The sequence below is a fragment of the Anomaloglossus baeobatrachus genome, chromosome 6 (genome assembly GCF_048569485.1).
Source record: "Anomaloglossus baeobatrachus isolate aAnoBae1 chromosome 6, aAnoBae1.hap1, whole genome shotgun sequence".
NCBI lineage: Eukaryota > Metazoa > Chordata > Amphibia > Anura > Aromobatidae > Anomaloglossus > Anomaloglossus baeobatrachus.
In genome coordinates, this window is record NC_134358.1 from 71159433 (window position 1) to 71174262 (window position 14830).

A 14830-nucleotide genomic window follows, 5' to 3' on the forward strand; every position below is an offset into this window, starting at 1 on the left:
TGTTGTACCCTCGGACTGCAGGGCAGCTTGAACTTGTTTGGATGTTAGTCAAGGTTCTTTATCCACCATCCGCACAATCTTGCGATGAAATCTCTCGTCAATTTTTCTTTTCCTTCCACATCTAGGGAGGTTAGCCACAGTGCCATGGGCTTTAAACTTCTTGATGACATTGCACACCGTAGACACAGGAACTTTCAAGTCTTTGGAGATGGACTTGTAGCCTTGAGATTGCTCATGCTTCCTCACAATTGGGATTCTCAAGTCCTCAGACAGTTCTTTGGTCTTCTTTCTTTTCTCCATGCTCAATGTGGTACACACAAGGACACAGGACAGAGGTTGAGTCAACTTTAATCCATGTCAACTGGCTGCAATTGTGATTTAGTTATTGCCAACACCTGTTAGGTGCCACAGGTAAGTTACAGGTGTTGTTAATTACACAAATTAGAGAAGCATCACATGGTTTTTCAAACAGTGCCAATACTTTTGCCCAACCCCTTTTTTATGTTTGGTGTAAAATTATATCCAATTTTGCTTTATGACAATTTTTTTTATTTTTTTTCATTGAAGACAAATTAAATGAAGATAATAATACCAAAGAATTTGTGATTGCAATCATTTTCAAGAATAAACTGAGTATTATCTGACAGAATTGCAGGGGTGCCAATACTTTTGGCCAGCACTGTATATGTATATATATATATATATATATATGAACTGCCTGCAGAGCAATGTCCAGCACGTTATTGCTGGACATTGCTCTGCTGTTGTTCATATTTATATGGATGGACTCCTACATCCTGATCCGGGCACAACGGAGTTAACCAGGTCAGCTGAGGTTCCAGGTGATTCACTCGAGTGAACTGGTCTACACTGTTTATATACTGTATATATATATATATATATATATATATATATATATATATATATATATAACCTTTTTTCTTTATAACAATTTGGGTTTTTGCAACAGCTATTTCAGTTTCATATATCTAATAACTGATGGACTGAGTAATATTTCTGGATTGAAATGAGGTTTATTGTACGAAAAGAAAATGTGCAATCTGCATTTAAACAAAATTTGACCTGTGCAAAAGTATGGGCACCTCAACATAAAAGTGACATTAATATTTTGTAGATCCTCCTTTTGCAAAAATCACAGCCTTTAGTCGCTTCCTGTAGCTTTTAATGAGTTCCTGGATCCTGGATGAAGGTATATTTGACCATTCCTGTTTACAAAACAATTCCAGTTCTGTTAAGTTTGATGGTCGCTGAGCATGGACAGCACGCTTCACATCATCCCACAGATTTTCAATGGAGTTGAATCCATGCGACCCTCAAAACTTTAACACGATTCCCGGTGCCGGCATTGGCCACACAGCCCCAAGCAATGATGGAACCTCCACCAAATTTTACTGTGGGTAGCAAGTGCTTTTCTTGGAATGCCGTGTTTTTTTGCCTCCATGCATAACGCCTTTTTGTATGACCAAACAACTCAATCTTTGTTTCATCAGTCCACAGGACCTTCTTCCAAAATGTAACTGGCTTGTCCAAATGTGCTTTTGCATACCTCAGACGACTCTGTTTGTGGCTTGCTTGCAGAAACGGCTTCTTTCGCATCACTCTCCCATACAGCTTCTCCTTGTGCAACGTGCGCTGTATTGTTGACCGATGCACATTGACACCATCTGCAGCAAGATGAAGCTGCAGGTCTTTGGAGGTGGTCTCTGGATTGTCCTTGACTGTTCTCACCATTCTTTTCTGCCTTTCTGATATTTTTCTTGGCCTGCCACTTCTGGGCTTAACAAGAACTGTACCTGTGTTCTTCCATTTCCTTGCTATGTTCCTCACAGTGGAAACTGACAGTTTAAATCTCTGAGACAACTTTTTCTCCTTCCCCTGAACAACTATGTTGAATAATCTTTGTTTTCAGATCATTTGAGAGTTGTTTTGAGGAGCCCATGATGCCACTCTTCATAGGAGATTCAAATAGGAGAACAACTTGCAAGTGGCCACCTTAAATACCTTTTCTCATGATTGGATACACCTGCCTATGAAGTTCAAAGCTCAATGAGGTTACAAAACCAATTTAGTGCTTTAGTAAGTCAGTAAAAAGTAGTAAGGAGTGTTCAAATCAAGAAATTGATAAGGGTGCCCATACTTTTGCACCGGTCAAATTTTGTAATAGGGGTGCCCAAACTTTTTCATATGACTGTATATATATATATATATATATATATGTATATATATATATATTTATATATATATATATATGTGGGGTGCTATTGACATTAATTTTTCTCACCGGATGTCAGTAACAACCCATCCAATCCATACAAAGGAAGAGATCAAATCACAGATGTCTAAAAATGAAGTTGTGTGTAAGGCTGTTTTCACATTGCGTTTTCATGTATGTTCACTGGACCTGTTGGGGCATCCGTCCGAACACCCCCTCCCCAAAAAAAACGTGTTTCGCACACATACGCCGACGGGGCCATTGATTAGAATGGAGAAGACGGAGTCAGCGTGTGCTCAGTATTGCACCATTTTCAGGCATATAAGTTTTCTGCAGGTGGACACCCGAACGTAGTAGACTATTAATATTCTTTGAATGCCTTCTGTCTCCTTTAACACTGGAACCCATGATCAGCATGTAAGAAACTCTTTTACATCAATTACTTTTTCCTTTCAAATTTCCGTAATCTCCTAGCTCTTTCTGAGACCTGGCTCCAGCAGTTGCACACCACCACAACTGTTGCTCTCTCGTATAGTAGCCTACAATTTTCACATACCGCCAGATGTAAGAACAGACCAGGAGGAGGTTTTGGTCTGTTGCTCTCAACAAATTGTGCTTTTCAGGATATCCCTCCTGTACACTCACTTATCTTCCCTTCTTTTGAGGTCCACACTGTCAGAATTTCCAGACATTTTTCTTGTGAGTAACAGTTCTGTATCGACCTCCAGGCGTCCTCCAACTTTGTCAGTTCCTCAATCACTTTACTACCAGGCTTCCACACTTTGTAGCCTATGATATTCCCACTCTTGTCATGGAAGACTTTAACACCCCTATTGATGATTCCCCATCCCCATCTGCCACTCATCTTTTATGTCTAACCTCCTCTCTTGACCTTTCACAACTTACTAAAGGCCCCTTCACACTAAGCAACATCGCTAGCAACATCGCTAGCAACATCGCTGCTAACGAACAACTTTTGTGACGTAGCAGCGATGTTGCTAGTGATGTCGCTGTGTGTGACATCCAGCAACAACCTGGCCCCTGCTGTGAGGTCGTTGGTTGTTGCTGAATGTCCTGGGCCATTTTTTAGTTGTTGCTGTCCCGCTGTGAAGCACAGATCGCTGTGTGTGACAGCGAGACAGCAACAACTAAATGTGCAGGCAGCAGGAGCCGGCTTCTGCGGACACTGGTAACCACAGTAAACATCGGATAACCAAGAAGCCCTGTCCTTGGTTACCCGATATTTACCTTTGTTACCAGCTTCCGCCGCTCTCACTGTCAGTGCCGGCTCCTGCTCTGTGCACATATAGCTGCAGTACACATCGGGTTAATTAACCCGATGTGTGCTGTAGCTAGGAGAGCAAGGAGCCAGCGCTAAGCATTGTGCGCTGCTCCCTGCTCTGTGCACATTTAGCTGCAGTACACATCGGGTAATTAACCCGATGTGTGCTGCAACTAGGAGAGCAGGGAGCCAGCGCTCAGTGTGCGCTGCTCCCTGCTCTCTGCACGTGTAGCTCCGTGCGCTGGTAACCAAGGTAAATATCGGGTTGGTTACCCGATATTTACCTTAGTTACCAAGCGCAGCATCTTCCACGCGGCGCTGGGGGCTGGTCACTGGTTGCTGGTGAGCTCACCAGCAACTCATGTAGCCACGCTCCAGCGATCCCTGCCAGGTCAGGTTGCTGGTGGGATCGCTGGAGCGTCGCAGTGTGACATCTCACCAGCAACCTCCTAGCAACTTACCAGCGATCCCTATCGTTGTTGGGATCGCTGGTAAGTTGCTTAGTGTGACTGGACCTTAACTCTCCTACGCAGGAAAACCAGAAATACAATGGAGCTGATCTTACTAATTCCCTTCTCCGGCTTTCTGACCACAACCTCCTTACATTCTTGATCAAGAATTGTCAACCCACTCAGGACACCTTAACTTGCCACATATAATAGAAATACACATGCCATTAATATCCAGAAACTTACAGTATGAAGAATTTACAGTCATCATGCCTCCAACATGGCTGGGGGATAAGATGGCTATCAAGAAAGTGTGCATTGCCAGGTGTGGGGGATGCTATGATGTACCTTTGTTAATGGAACAGCTGTTTATTCCTATTTTCAGCAGATAGACAATTGTCCATATGCTTGTGATTACACATTCCTTAGTCCAAGGCAAAATCCTCCCCCGGCCTTTTGGTGGGAGAAACTACTGATATTATTTTGACGAGCAAAATGGTAGAATTGTTTGAACTTTGACTTTCAATCTCCATAGCTCACCATCTACAGCTCTGAGTGTGAGACTACCTTCATATTATAGATAATCATCTTGGCTATCTCATACTTAAATTTGACTTGCAACTATTTAGCATATGATTAGTTATTGTCATGTCACTGCATTGTTACTGTTTTGCTCCTAAAAATCTAAATTTTAATTTTTATTATTTTGTTAGGATTTTGTAAACCCACCTTTGACTTTTAACACTGTCTGAATGCTTCTGGGCTTGGATAGGGTTGAGGTCTGGTGACTGTGGGGCCAAATCCAGCACCTCTACTTCATTCTCATTGAAGCATTTCTTCACCAATCTTGATGTAAGTTTCTGGTTATTTTCCTTCTGGAACACTACTTTTCATACCCATAGTACTCAAGTGTATGAAGTAACTTGTCTTGTATGATACTCACAAATACAGCAGCTCAGCATTGAGCCCACCATCGATCCTGGTCAAATGTACAATACGTTTTGCTCTGAAACACCCCATATCATCAGGCTTCCTCCACCGAACTTTACAGTTCCTTCAATCTCTCAATCAGTTAGCCCCTTTTCCTTCTTTCTTCCAGACCTATTTGCACTCATCAGAGCCTAATCTATTGACTTTCATCTCATGGCTCAAAATCACCCATTTCTAATCATCTACGGTCCACTTTTCACACTTTTTTGCGAACTCGAGCCAATGCTTCTTATGATGATATTGAGGTTGAGGCTTCTTCACCTTTTTTTTTTGGCCACCATTCCACACTTGTGTAATGTGTGTCACACGGTGCTTGACTAGAAGTCTGTGATCTTACTATTTCGAAGCATACAAGCCACCTCCTTTTGCCATGTTTGTCACACCAGAACTAATAGACCTTGTGATGCGTCAACTTGTTGGCTCTGATATTTTGCCTGGATGTCCACCTCTTGGCTTTGGAACAGATTGACGGACATCTGTTCATGGATGAACTCGAACTGTAAGTCACAGCTGCATTAACCCCTTATATTACCCTGATTGCCACTGCTCCAGGGCCCTTTGGGTGAGCTGGAAAAAGCGCTGGAATTGTTGCATCTAATGGATGCAACAATTCCAGGGCAGCTGCACGCTACTATTTTTAGGCTGAGGGGGCCAATAACCATAGGCCTCCCAATCCTGAGAATACCAGCTCCCAGCAGTCCGATTTATCTTGACTGGGTATCAACATTGGGGGGACCGCATGCCGTTTTTAAAAATAATTTATTTAAATTATTTAAAAAAAAGCAGCATGGGGTCCCTCGTATTTTGATACACAGCCAAGGTAATGCACACAGCTAGGGGTTGCAGCCTGTAGCCATCTGCTTTATCTGCGCTGGGTATCAAAATGCGGGGAGTGGCGGTTGTGTCGCGCCCGGGGAAGGGGGTACTCTGTCCCGGGCGGTTGCAAATAGGAATGTCACTCTGGTGGCCGTTGCCCGGTCCCGTGCCCTGGGGCTTCTTTTGTAAAAAGGGGTATTTACAGTAGGGGTGAAAGTTAGTACATGTGACGCCACCTGCAGGTTGCGGTTAAAGGTGTAGAACCGCCGCTGCTGAATGTGGGTACTCCCAGAGCTGGTGGTGGTAGCAGCAATAATGTTAGGCCCTCCGCAGGTAGGACCGTGCCACGGAGATGTGAGGGGCAATAACTGAGACCACACCAGGTTGTCTTGCACAGTCTCTACTCACTCAGACCCTTGGATTACTGGTTCAGGTCACATGGAGTATCAGCGCCAATGTAGTGACCCAGGTTGCTCTGTCCCCGACACGCCCTGGTGGTTGGGTCCCTGTAGCGTGGAGCGTTTGGGGCCTGATTGTCCCTTTTTGGGGTTACAGTCTCCTTCTCCATACGGAGGGCAGTGCAGACCCTGTGGGGAGGTAAGTGTCCGAACCTCGATCCTAGTTTACTGCTGATGCCCCCGGATTATTTGGTTCGGTGAAGTCCATGAAGGTGTCCTCACTGTGCAGGTTATTATCAAGCTGTGTAAAACTGGCGCCTGATCTAGGGCCCTGTGCCCCATGCGTGCTCCGGTCCCAGCGGTATCTGTCTGTACCTGCCCTGGCGACCTCTCTCCCGTGAGTCACTGTGTTCCACTGACTCCTGTCCCCTCCCACCAGGCTGGCTAATCCCAGGACTCGTTCCTACCTCTAGGCGACCATCCCCTTTCATGGTTAATCCTCTATACCCGGTGTGGAGTGGAGAACAAGGATTTTGGTTGTGCTTTGTTGGTATCGGCACTGGTACTCCAGGTCCCAGGGGTTAGGTCCTGCATCCCCAAGAGGATGCAGTTCCTTGTAGTGCCCTGAGTGGCTCAGGGGCGCTACAGTGGTCTATTGCCCTCCAGACCCCCCCCCCCCTCCTTCGTCAGTTCCTCAATCACTTTTCCACTTGGCTTCCACACTTTCTAACCTGTAACATTCCCATCCTCATCATGGGAGACTTTACCATCCCTATTGATGATCCCCTCTCACCATCTGCCACTCATCTTTTATCTCTAACTTCCTCTCTTGGCCTTTCACAATTTACTAATCCTCCTACATATGAAGATGAGAATATGCTGGACCTGATATACTCTGGGCTCCACGTTTTTACTAATTCCCATCTCCCGCTCTCTGACCACACTTATAGGAATATATGTGGATTTAAATCCAGGAAACTTATGAAGAATTTGCAGTCATCATTGGCTCGCATCTCCTCTCTCCCATGTCCTGACTCTGCTCTGAATCATTATAATGAAGCACCGCAAAGTGCCCTGGATGAGGCTAAGCCTCCTACACACAGAACAACTCAGCACAGATGGAGACAACTTTGGCACACTTCAAACATTTTTTTTATTCATTATTATTATTATAATACATGCCCAACAGACAGCATAAAGCTGGTGTGGGTAGTATCTTCTGTAGTGCAGGCAACCATCTCCTGTTCCTTCTCATGATCATAATCATCCAATCTGATATGGATGACATGCTATGAGATGACCATTTGGAGATGGAGGAGGTGCAGGTACTTGTGTAGGAGGTGAAGGAAACCCTGATGGAACTAGGGCCCGCAATCCCTGGTGTTGGTTGCACAGGGTCCAACTCGGTCCCGGCGTCCACAAATTTCACTCAGTCTGCCATCAGGGAAACATAGCTTCCCTGGCCACAAGACTTGTTCACGTATTGTTCATTAAGTAGACCTTCCCAGTAACTGCATTGGTGAGGGCACGGGTGATGTTATGGGACATGTGCTGGTGTAAGGTGGGGTCAGCAGACCAGGAAAAATAGTGGCTACTGGGGACCAAGTAATGAGAGATGGCACTGCCATGAGGTTGAGAAAACCTCAGCATCCACAAGCCTAGACAGCATCATTTCCAGATCAAGCAGTCTGAAAATGTGGCCGTTTAGAGTTTGGTCCTGTAGGTGGGTGGTTGGGTATTTGCGTCGCTCCAAACTGTCCCAGATTTGGTGGCACTGTCCCGATTTCAGGGGTCAGGCCCGCTGTCCCAGCAGTCGGAGCTTTTGTTCTGACTTACACCTCTCCTCGCTGCTCCGTAGCTCATCCTCCTCGGGTGGCGGGGCCGGCATCTTTGCAGTGCATAAATTAAATATTCTTCTTGATGAACATTTTGTTGGTAAGCAGCAGCTTTACCGCTGAGCCATTGCCCAGACTGAGAGAGATAGGAGGATTTGGTAATCTTGACCTGTAGTACAGGCAGGAAACCCAGAAGCAGATTATTGAGCAACAGAGAAATACATCTGTACACAGCTGTGTATCTCTATGTCCCTGCATTCTAGAAGAGAAGAAAAAGTCCCATGTTATTGTTCCTATAAATCTACTATAAAATAATTACAAAAACTTAATTATTTTTTATTCCTCGAATCGAACCAGTCCAAGTGTCCGACCTGCTTGAATCAAGCACCGAGCACTCAAGCATTTTAGTGCTCGCTCATCACTAATGAAGTCCCATTGATGTTCCTTAAGGGAGCCTGTTACTGGATTCATGCTGCCCGAGCCAGCATGAATCCAAGCCTTTGTATGCATTTGTAACCAGTTAAGTCTATCTGTCAAATAAAACAGGGTCTGATTAATTGCTACATTTTTGCCACTTTTTTTCATGAATACCTCTCAATAATCATACTTTTGATTTGCAAAAAAAAAATCATTAAATGATTTATGTCTTTTTTCAAGTTGTCTTTTGTGGTTTAGTTAGTTTTCTGATTTTTAGGTCATTGTAGCTTTTCCTGATGTAGACAGATCCATAAAATTAAACTTTTTTTAAAAAAAAAGTTGCAAAATTTGTCACAACTCTATTCCAGTTCTCTCTATAGTTATTTCAAACTAGTTATATTTGGTAAATTTTTACGATATTTTTTGGAACGTGGGATTTTTTTTTTCCCTTTTGAAAGTTCCAAGTCAAATTATAGACAGAAAAAAGGGCAATTTGGGGCTTTGAGCAAAAATCATGAATCGCATGGGAAATCTTGATGAATGAAAACTAAAATCCAAAAGAGAAAATTGACTTAAAAATGACCGCAAATGATGAATCGGGGTCAGAGTTTGAAAAGCTTGGTGCAGCGTCTCCGTACAGCAGCCTTCACTTGTCTTAATCACTTGTGTATCTGTCCCTCTATTTCTCTCGGAGCTTTATCAAGGCTTGTGATAGCGAAGCAGAGACATCCAATGGACACAGACACACACTGCAATCTCATTTCCAACTGTATTTATCCCCTTCCCGCGGTAGCTATTTTCAGTTTTCATTTTTTCCTCCCCTTCTTCCAAGAACTGTAACTTTTTAATTTTTCATTCAATATAGCCATATGAGGGCTTGTTTTTGTTGGAACTAGTACTTTTGAATAACACCATTTATTTACCATACTGAAAAACGGGAAAGAAAATTGCAAGTGCGGTGAAATTGCAAAAAAAAAGTGCAATTCCACAATTGTTTTTTGGGTTGATTATTTGCCATATTGACTATTTGGTAAACTGATCTGGAAATATAATTCCCCAGGTCAGTGTGAGTTCATAGATACCAAACATGTATAGTTTTTATTTTTTTTTTTATTTCAGCAGTTAAAAAAAATTAGAAGTTTGTTAAAAAAAAAAAAAGTTTTGCCTTTTGCCGCCATTTTCAGAGAATCGTAACATTTTTATTTTTCAGGATCTGCGGCTATGTGATGGTTTATATTTTGTGCCCTGAGCTGATGTTTTTACTGATAAAATGTTTGGGTACATATCTTTTGATCGCCCCTTACTATATTTTACTGCAATGTTGCGGCGACCCCCCAAAAAATGTAATTGTGGCTTTTTCATTTTTTTTATTACCAATCGGACAGTTCTGAATGGAGCGATACCAAATCTGTGTAGCTTTGATTTATTTTTTATTGTTTGATTTTCAATTGGGAAAAAGAGGGTGATTTGAACTTTTTTTTTTTTCATTTAATAAATATTTTTAAACTTTTTACTGTTTTTTCTAGTCATTTTAGGGGACTTGAAGCTGAGATCATCTGATCGCTTGTGCTATACAATGCAGTTCATCAGCCAGCATTCACAGGAAGTCTTCAGCTGACCTCCGACTATCATGAGAACCCATCGGTGACCGCAATCACGTCACAGGCGCACTGATGGGAACGGGGAACAACGCGCCCCAGGACTGTGCGTATTAAATCCTTCACGCGTCTGTGATAAAAACGCATGTTTTTTACGGTCCGTGGTTTGGATGTGTATGTGTGAGCGTGTTCCGTGTGTGTGTTCAGCGTGTGCTGTCAGTGTGCTGTCAGACAGCAGGAACATCTATACTCACCTGTCCTCAGCGCTGCTGCCTCTGGGTCCACCATAACCCATACTAGGGCTTATAATTTACCTGAGCCAACCTATTAAAGGAATCTGTCAGCAGGTTTTTGCTATGTAATCTGAGGACAGCCTGCTGCAAGGGTTAAAACATAATTCAGGCATGCCGGTCTTGTCAAGTTCCAATTTGTTGTTTCCCTGGAATGTTTGTTTAAGCAGCAGGACTTATCATTGCTTGGACTACAATGTCACATGCACGGCAGTCTGGCACACCCCTTCTTCTGATTGACACCTCACTGAAAATGTACAATCTCTATAGAGACCAACACAAGCAAATGTCCCCAATCAGGAAACAAATCAGTGGTTCATGGTTAAAACAATTTTTATTACATAAATTAAATAACACACATTTTTTTTTAAAAAACAGAAATATCCTGTAGGGACACTATTAATACCCAGAAACCATTGGTTACATCCAGACAAAATAGGGCTATATGTTACAATGACAGAGACTTCCATATATGTGGCAGAATACCACCAGGCCCCCCGGAAGAAGCAAGGGCGAAACGGCGTTGGGGTGCAGGGACGCTCTTATCCGGACCCAGGTTATTTATCAGGTAGCTATTATGGCGTTAGCCTTGGGATGACCTCCTTTTACATCAGGGAAGTGTATATTTTTCAGTTATCAGGCTTTTTCTATTTATGGGCAGCTATATGGATATAATGTGTATTTCAGTGCATGTATGGTCTTACTAGCAGCACGGTTTCATGGTATTCTGCCACATATATGGAAGTCTCTGTCATTGTAACATATAGCCCTATTTTGTCTGGATGTAACCAATGGTTTCTGGGTATTAATAGTGTCCCTACAGGATATTTCTGTTTTTTAAAAAAATGTGTGTTATTTAATTTATGTAATAAAAATTATTGTTTTAACCATGAACCACTGATTTGTTTCCTGATTGGGGACATTTGCGTCTGTTGCTCCAGTTGAATTTAGTGGCATGAATATATGGTCAGGTGAATTGTTGATTAATCTCTATAGAGAGCCTGGTATGGGCAGGGACAGCTCTCTCTATGGTTACGACCACTTGCAACTAACTGTTCCTATATGCGTGGCCGTAACCTTGGATACCTAAACCACTGCAATGCCCTGCACATAAGGTAAGTGACATAGCTTTTCAGAAGAACTATGCTCCATTTCTAATTGGAGGTATTTCCTAATATTATTATTCTTATTACACCTACTACATATTGGGATAGGATCTTGGAGATGGGAATAATGCTTTAAGCAAAAAGATCTTCCGGACCGTAATCCAGTGGCCATGTTCGTAGTAGATGGCCGCCGGGCCATTCCTCCTCTGACCTGCTAGCATTCCCAGGGACTCTTCTGATTAGTAGGCCCTTCGTAACATCATGCATCCGTCGCCTCACAATGATGATATCACGCGGGCCTGGAAATTATGGGGGGTGTCAGACGATACTGGTGGGTACAAGGAATTTCTCAAGGCTCTGGTGCAGCTATCATGGACTACTGTATGGACTGTTTCGGCAGTGTCCAACCAGTGCGGACAATAATAAGAAGACGAGAAGAATAGTAACGCCAAAGTTTTCATTTATTTATACATTTGTAAGAGGACTAATAGAGGAACTCGACAATACATTTCAAGAAGAAGACGCCCCAGCATGGTGACTTTATGATCAGAATTTCCTCCCTGTAGAGACAATTTGAATATTTCCCAGAGGAGCATTGCAGCTATAAGACTCCTCAACACTGACAGCCAGATTGGTTTGTCAGTCTCTGCAAGGAAAAAAGTTTTCCCCTTAGACTCCAGTAGAGCTTCTCATACAGCCAGATCAGATCTCATACTTTGCACTGACGAGGGGCAATCACCCCGAAACACCGTGTCTACAAATTGAGGTTCTGATCTGACATAAATCCTAGGTCATATGAAAAGGCTTGTTAAAAGGGCCACTTCTGACTTTTAGGATTGCTACTTCCAATAGGTGGCACTAGAGTTCATCTTCTTCCTCCCTGAAGAGACAATGTGAATACAGCCTGTAAAAGTAATATAAACCGGCCCCATCACCGAGCCATGAAGCGCAGAGTAACGTCACTGGCCCCTGATGAATCTGCAGGTCACCACATCATAACTTAATTGTACTACAGAATGTATTCCTCCACAGTACGTAGGCGACCATGATGTGTGCTTCATCACATTATACAGGCGGCTGCAGCTCATGAGAACACATTCACGAGACAACAGAAGAGCGCAGATTACACAACCCACACAGCTACGGCCACTCGTGATGGACGTCACACACTCAGACTGGACTGTTGTCACCTTTCCAAAAGCAGCATGGAATAGCCATTAGCAAAAAAAATAAATGATCTGCAGAGTCTACAGAGGTGTGCAGAGAAATAAAGTGTCATTTGACGGTCAAACAAACAACCAAAAGAGCATCACAATGATTTACATACATGAATTACTTGAGAAACCCGATTATGACGATAGTGGGGCGCCATCATAGTGTCCCCCCCTCCAAAATAATCACAGGGTACATTCACAAAGATGAAAGACAAAAGCTGTGATATAATGAAAAGGAACGGCTGCTACATCACTGCCGTCAGTATAGGCCTCATTTTGGGGTTCATATTATATTTTGATCAATTTCTATTGCATTTTTTTTCGGGATGGGAACTTTCACAGACAAGGCAATACCTAATCTTTTTTCATTTCTTTATTGTTTTTATTGGGAAAAGGAGGAGATTCAAACATGTTTTTTACTTAATTTATTTTACATTTTATGTTGTAACTTTTTTTTTTTGTCCCCATAGGGTCACTTGAATGTGTGACTTTAGAGCCCAATTTTTTTCCCCATTCACATTCCAAAAAGGAAGCATGCTGGCGTCTTTCTCCATTGTAATTCGTGGCGTGCCACACGGTTCATGACATTTCCATTCTAATATGTGGAGGATCCAGGCTTTCCCTGTGGTTCAGCATCAATCACCTGCTCCGTGCAGAAAACCTCTGAGTAGTATACTTGGCTGCATCTTATTGCCAGGGTACATTGCCAGTCTGTGACCCACCTTCTCGATACAGGGGCCATTGGCATCTTTCATACAACGGATGAAGCAGAACAAGTACAAATGTTATTCACACAATTTTGTTTTGACGTCCGGAATCATAAGACGTATAGGAACTGCTGACAGGTCGGCTCTCGCCGTTCAGATGGCTTTATCACATTCTTGTTACTGACTGGATCCTTCAGACGCTTTGACAATTGTGCCCAGAACATAAATATTCGGGACTTTTGGGCAGTGGATGAAATCTGACACTTTGCAGCAGCAAGAAATCTACTAAGCTGTAATGTGACCTCCATAGAAGTGTATGGGACCGCACTGTACATTAGTATGTGACCCCTATAAAAAGGGTATAGGACCGCACTGTACATCAGTATGGGTATAGGTTAGCATTGTACATCAGTATGTGTATAGGACCGCACTGTACAGTATGTGGCCTCTATAGAAATGTATAGGGCCGCACTTACATCAGTATGTGGCCCCTATAAAAGGGTATAGGACCGCACTGTACATCAGTATGGGTATAGGACCGCACTGTACATCAGTATGGGTATAGGACCGCACTGTACATCAGTATGGGTATAGGACCGCACTGTACAGTATGTGGCCTCTATAGAAGTGTATAGGGCCGCACTTACATCAGTATGTGGCCCCTATAAAAGGGTATAGGACCGCACTGTACATCAGTATGGGTATAGGACCGCACTGTACATCAGTATGGGTATAGGACCGCACTGTACATCAGTATGGGTATAGGACCGCACTGTACATCAGTATGGGTATAGGACCGCACTGTACATCAGTATGGGTATAGGACCGCACTGTACGCCAGTATGGGTATAGGACCGCATTGTACATCAGTATGGGTATAGGACCGCATTGTACATCAGTATGGGTATAGGACCGCACTGTACATCAGTATGGGTATAGGACCGCACTGTACGCCAGTATGGGTATAGGACCGCACTGTACATCAGTATGGGTATAGGACCGCACTGTACATCAGTATGGGTATAGGACCGCATTGTACATCAGTATGGGTATAGGACCGCACTGTACATCAGTATGGGTATAGGACCGCACTGTACGCCAGTATGGGTATAGGACCGCATTGTACATCAGTATGGGTATAGGACCGCATTGTACATCAGTATGGGTATAGGACCGCACTGTACATCAGTATGGGTATAGGACCGCACTGTACATCAGTATGGGTATAGGACCGCATTGTACATCAGTATGGGTATAGGACCGCACTGTACATCAGTATGGGTATAGGACCGCATTGTACATCAGTATGGGTATAGGACCGCACTGTACATCAGTATGGGTATAGGACCGCACTGTACATCAGTATGGGTATAGGTTAGCATTGTACATCAGTATGGGTATAGGACCGCACTGTACATCAGTATGGGTATAGGACCGCACTGTACATCAGTATGGGTATAGGACCGCATTGTACATCAGTATGGGTATAGGACCG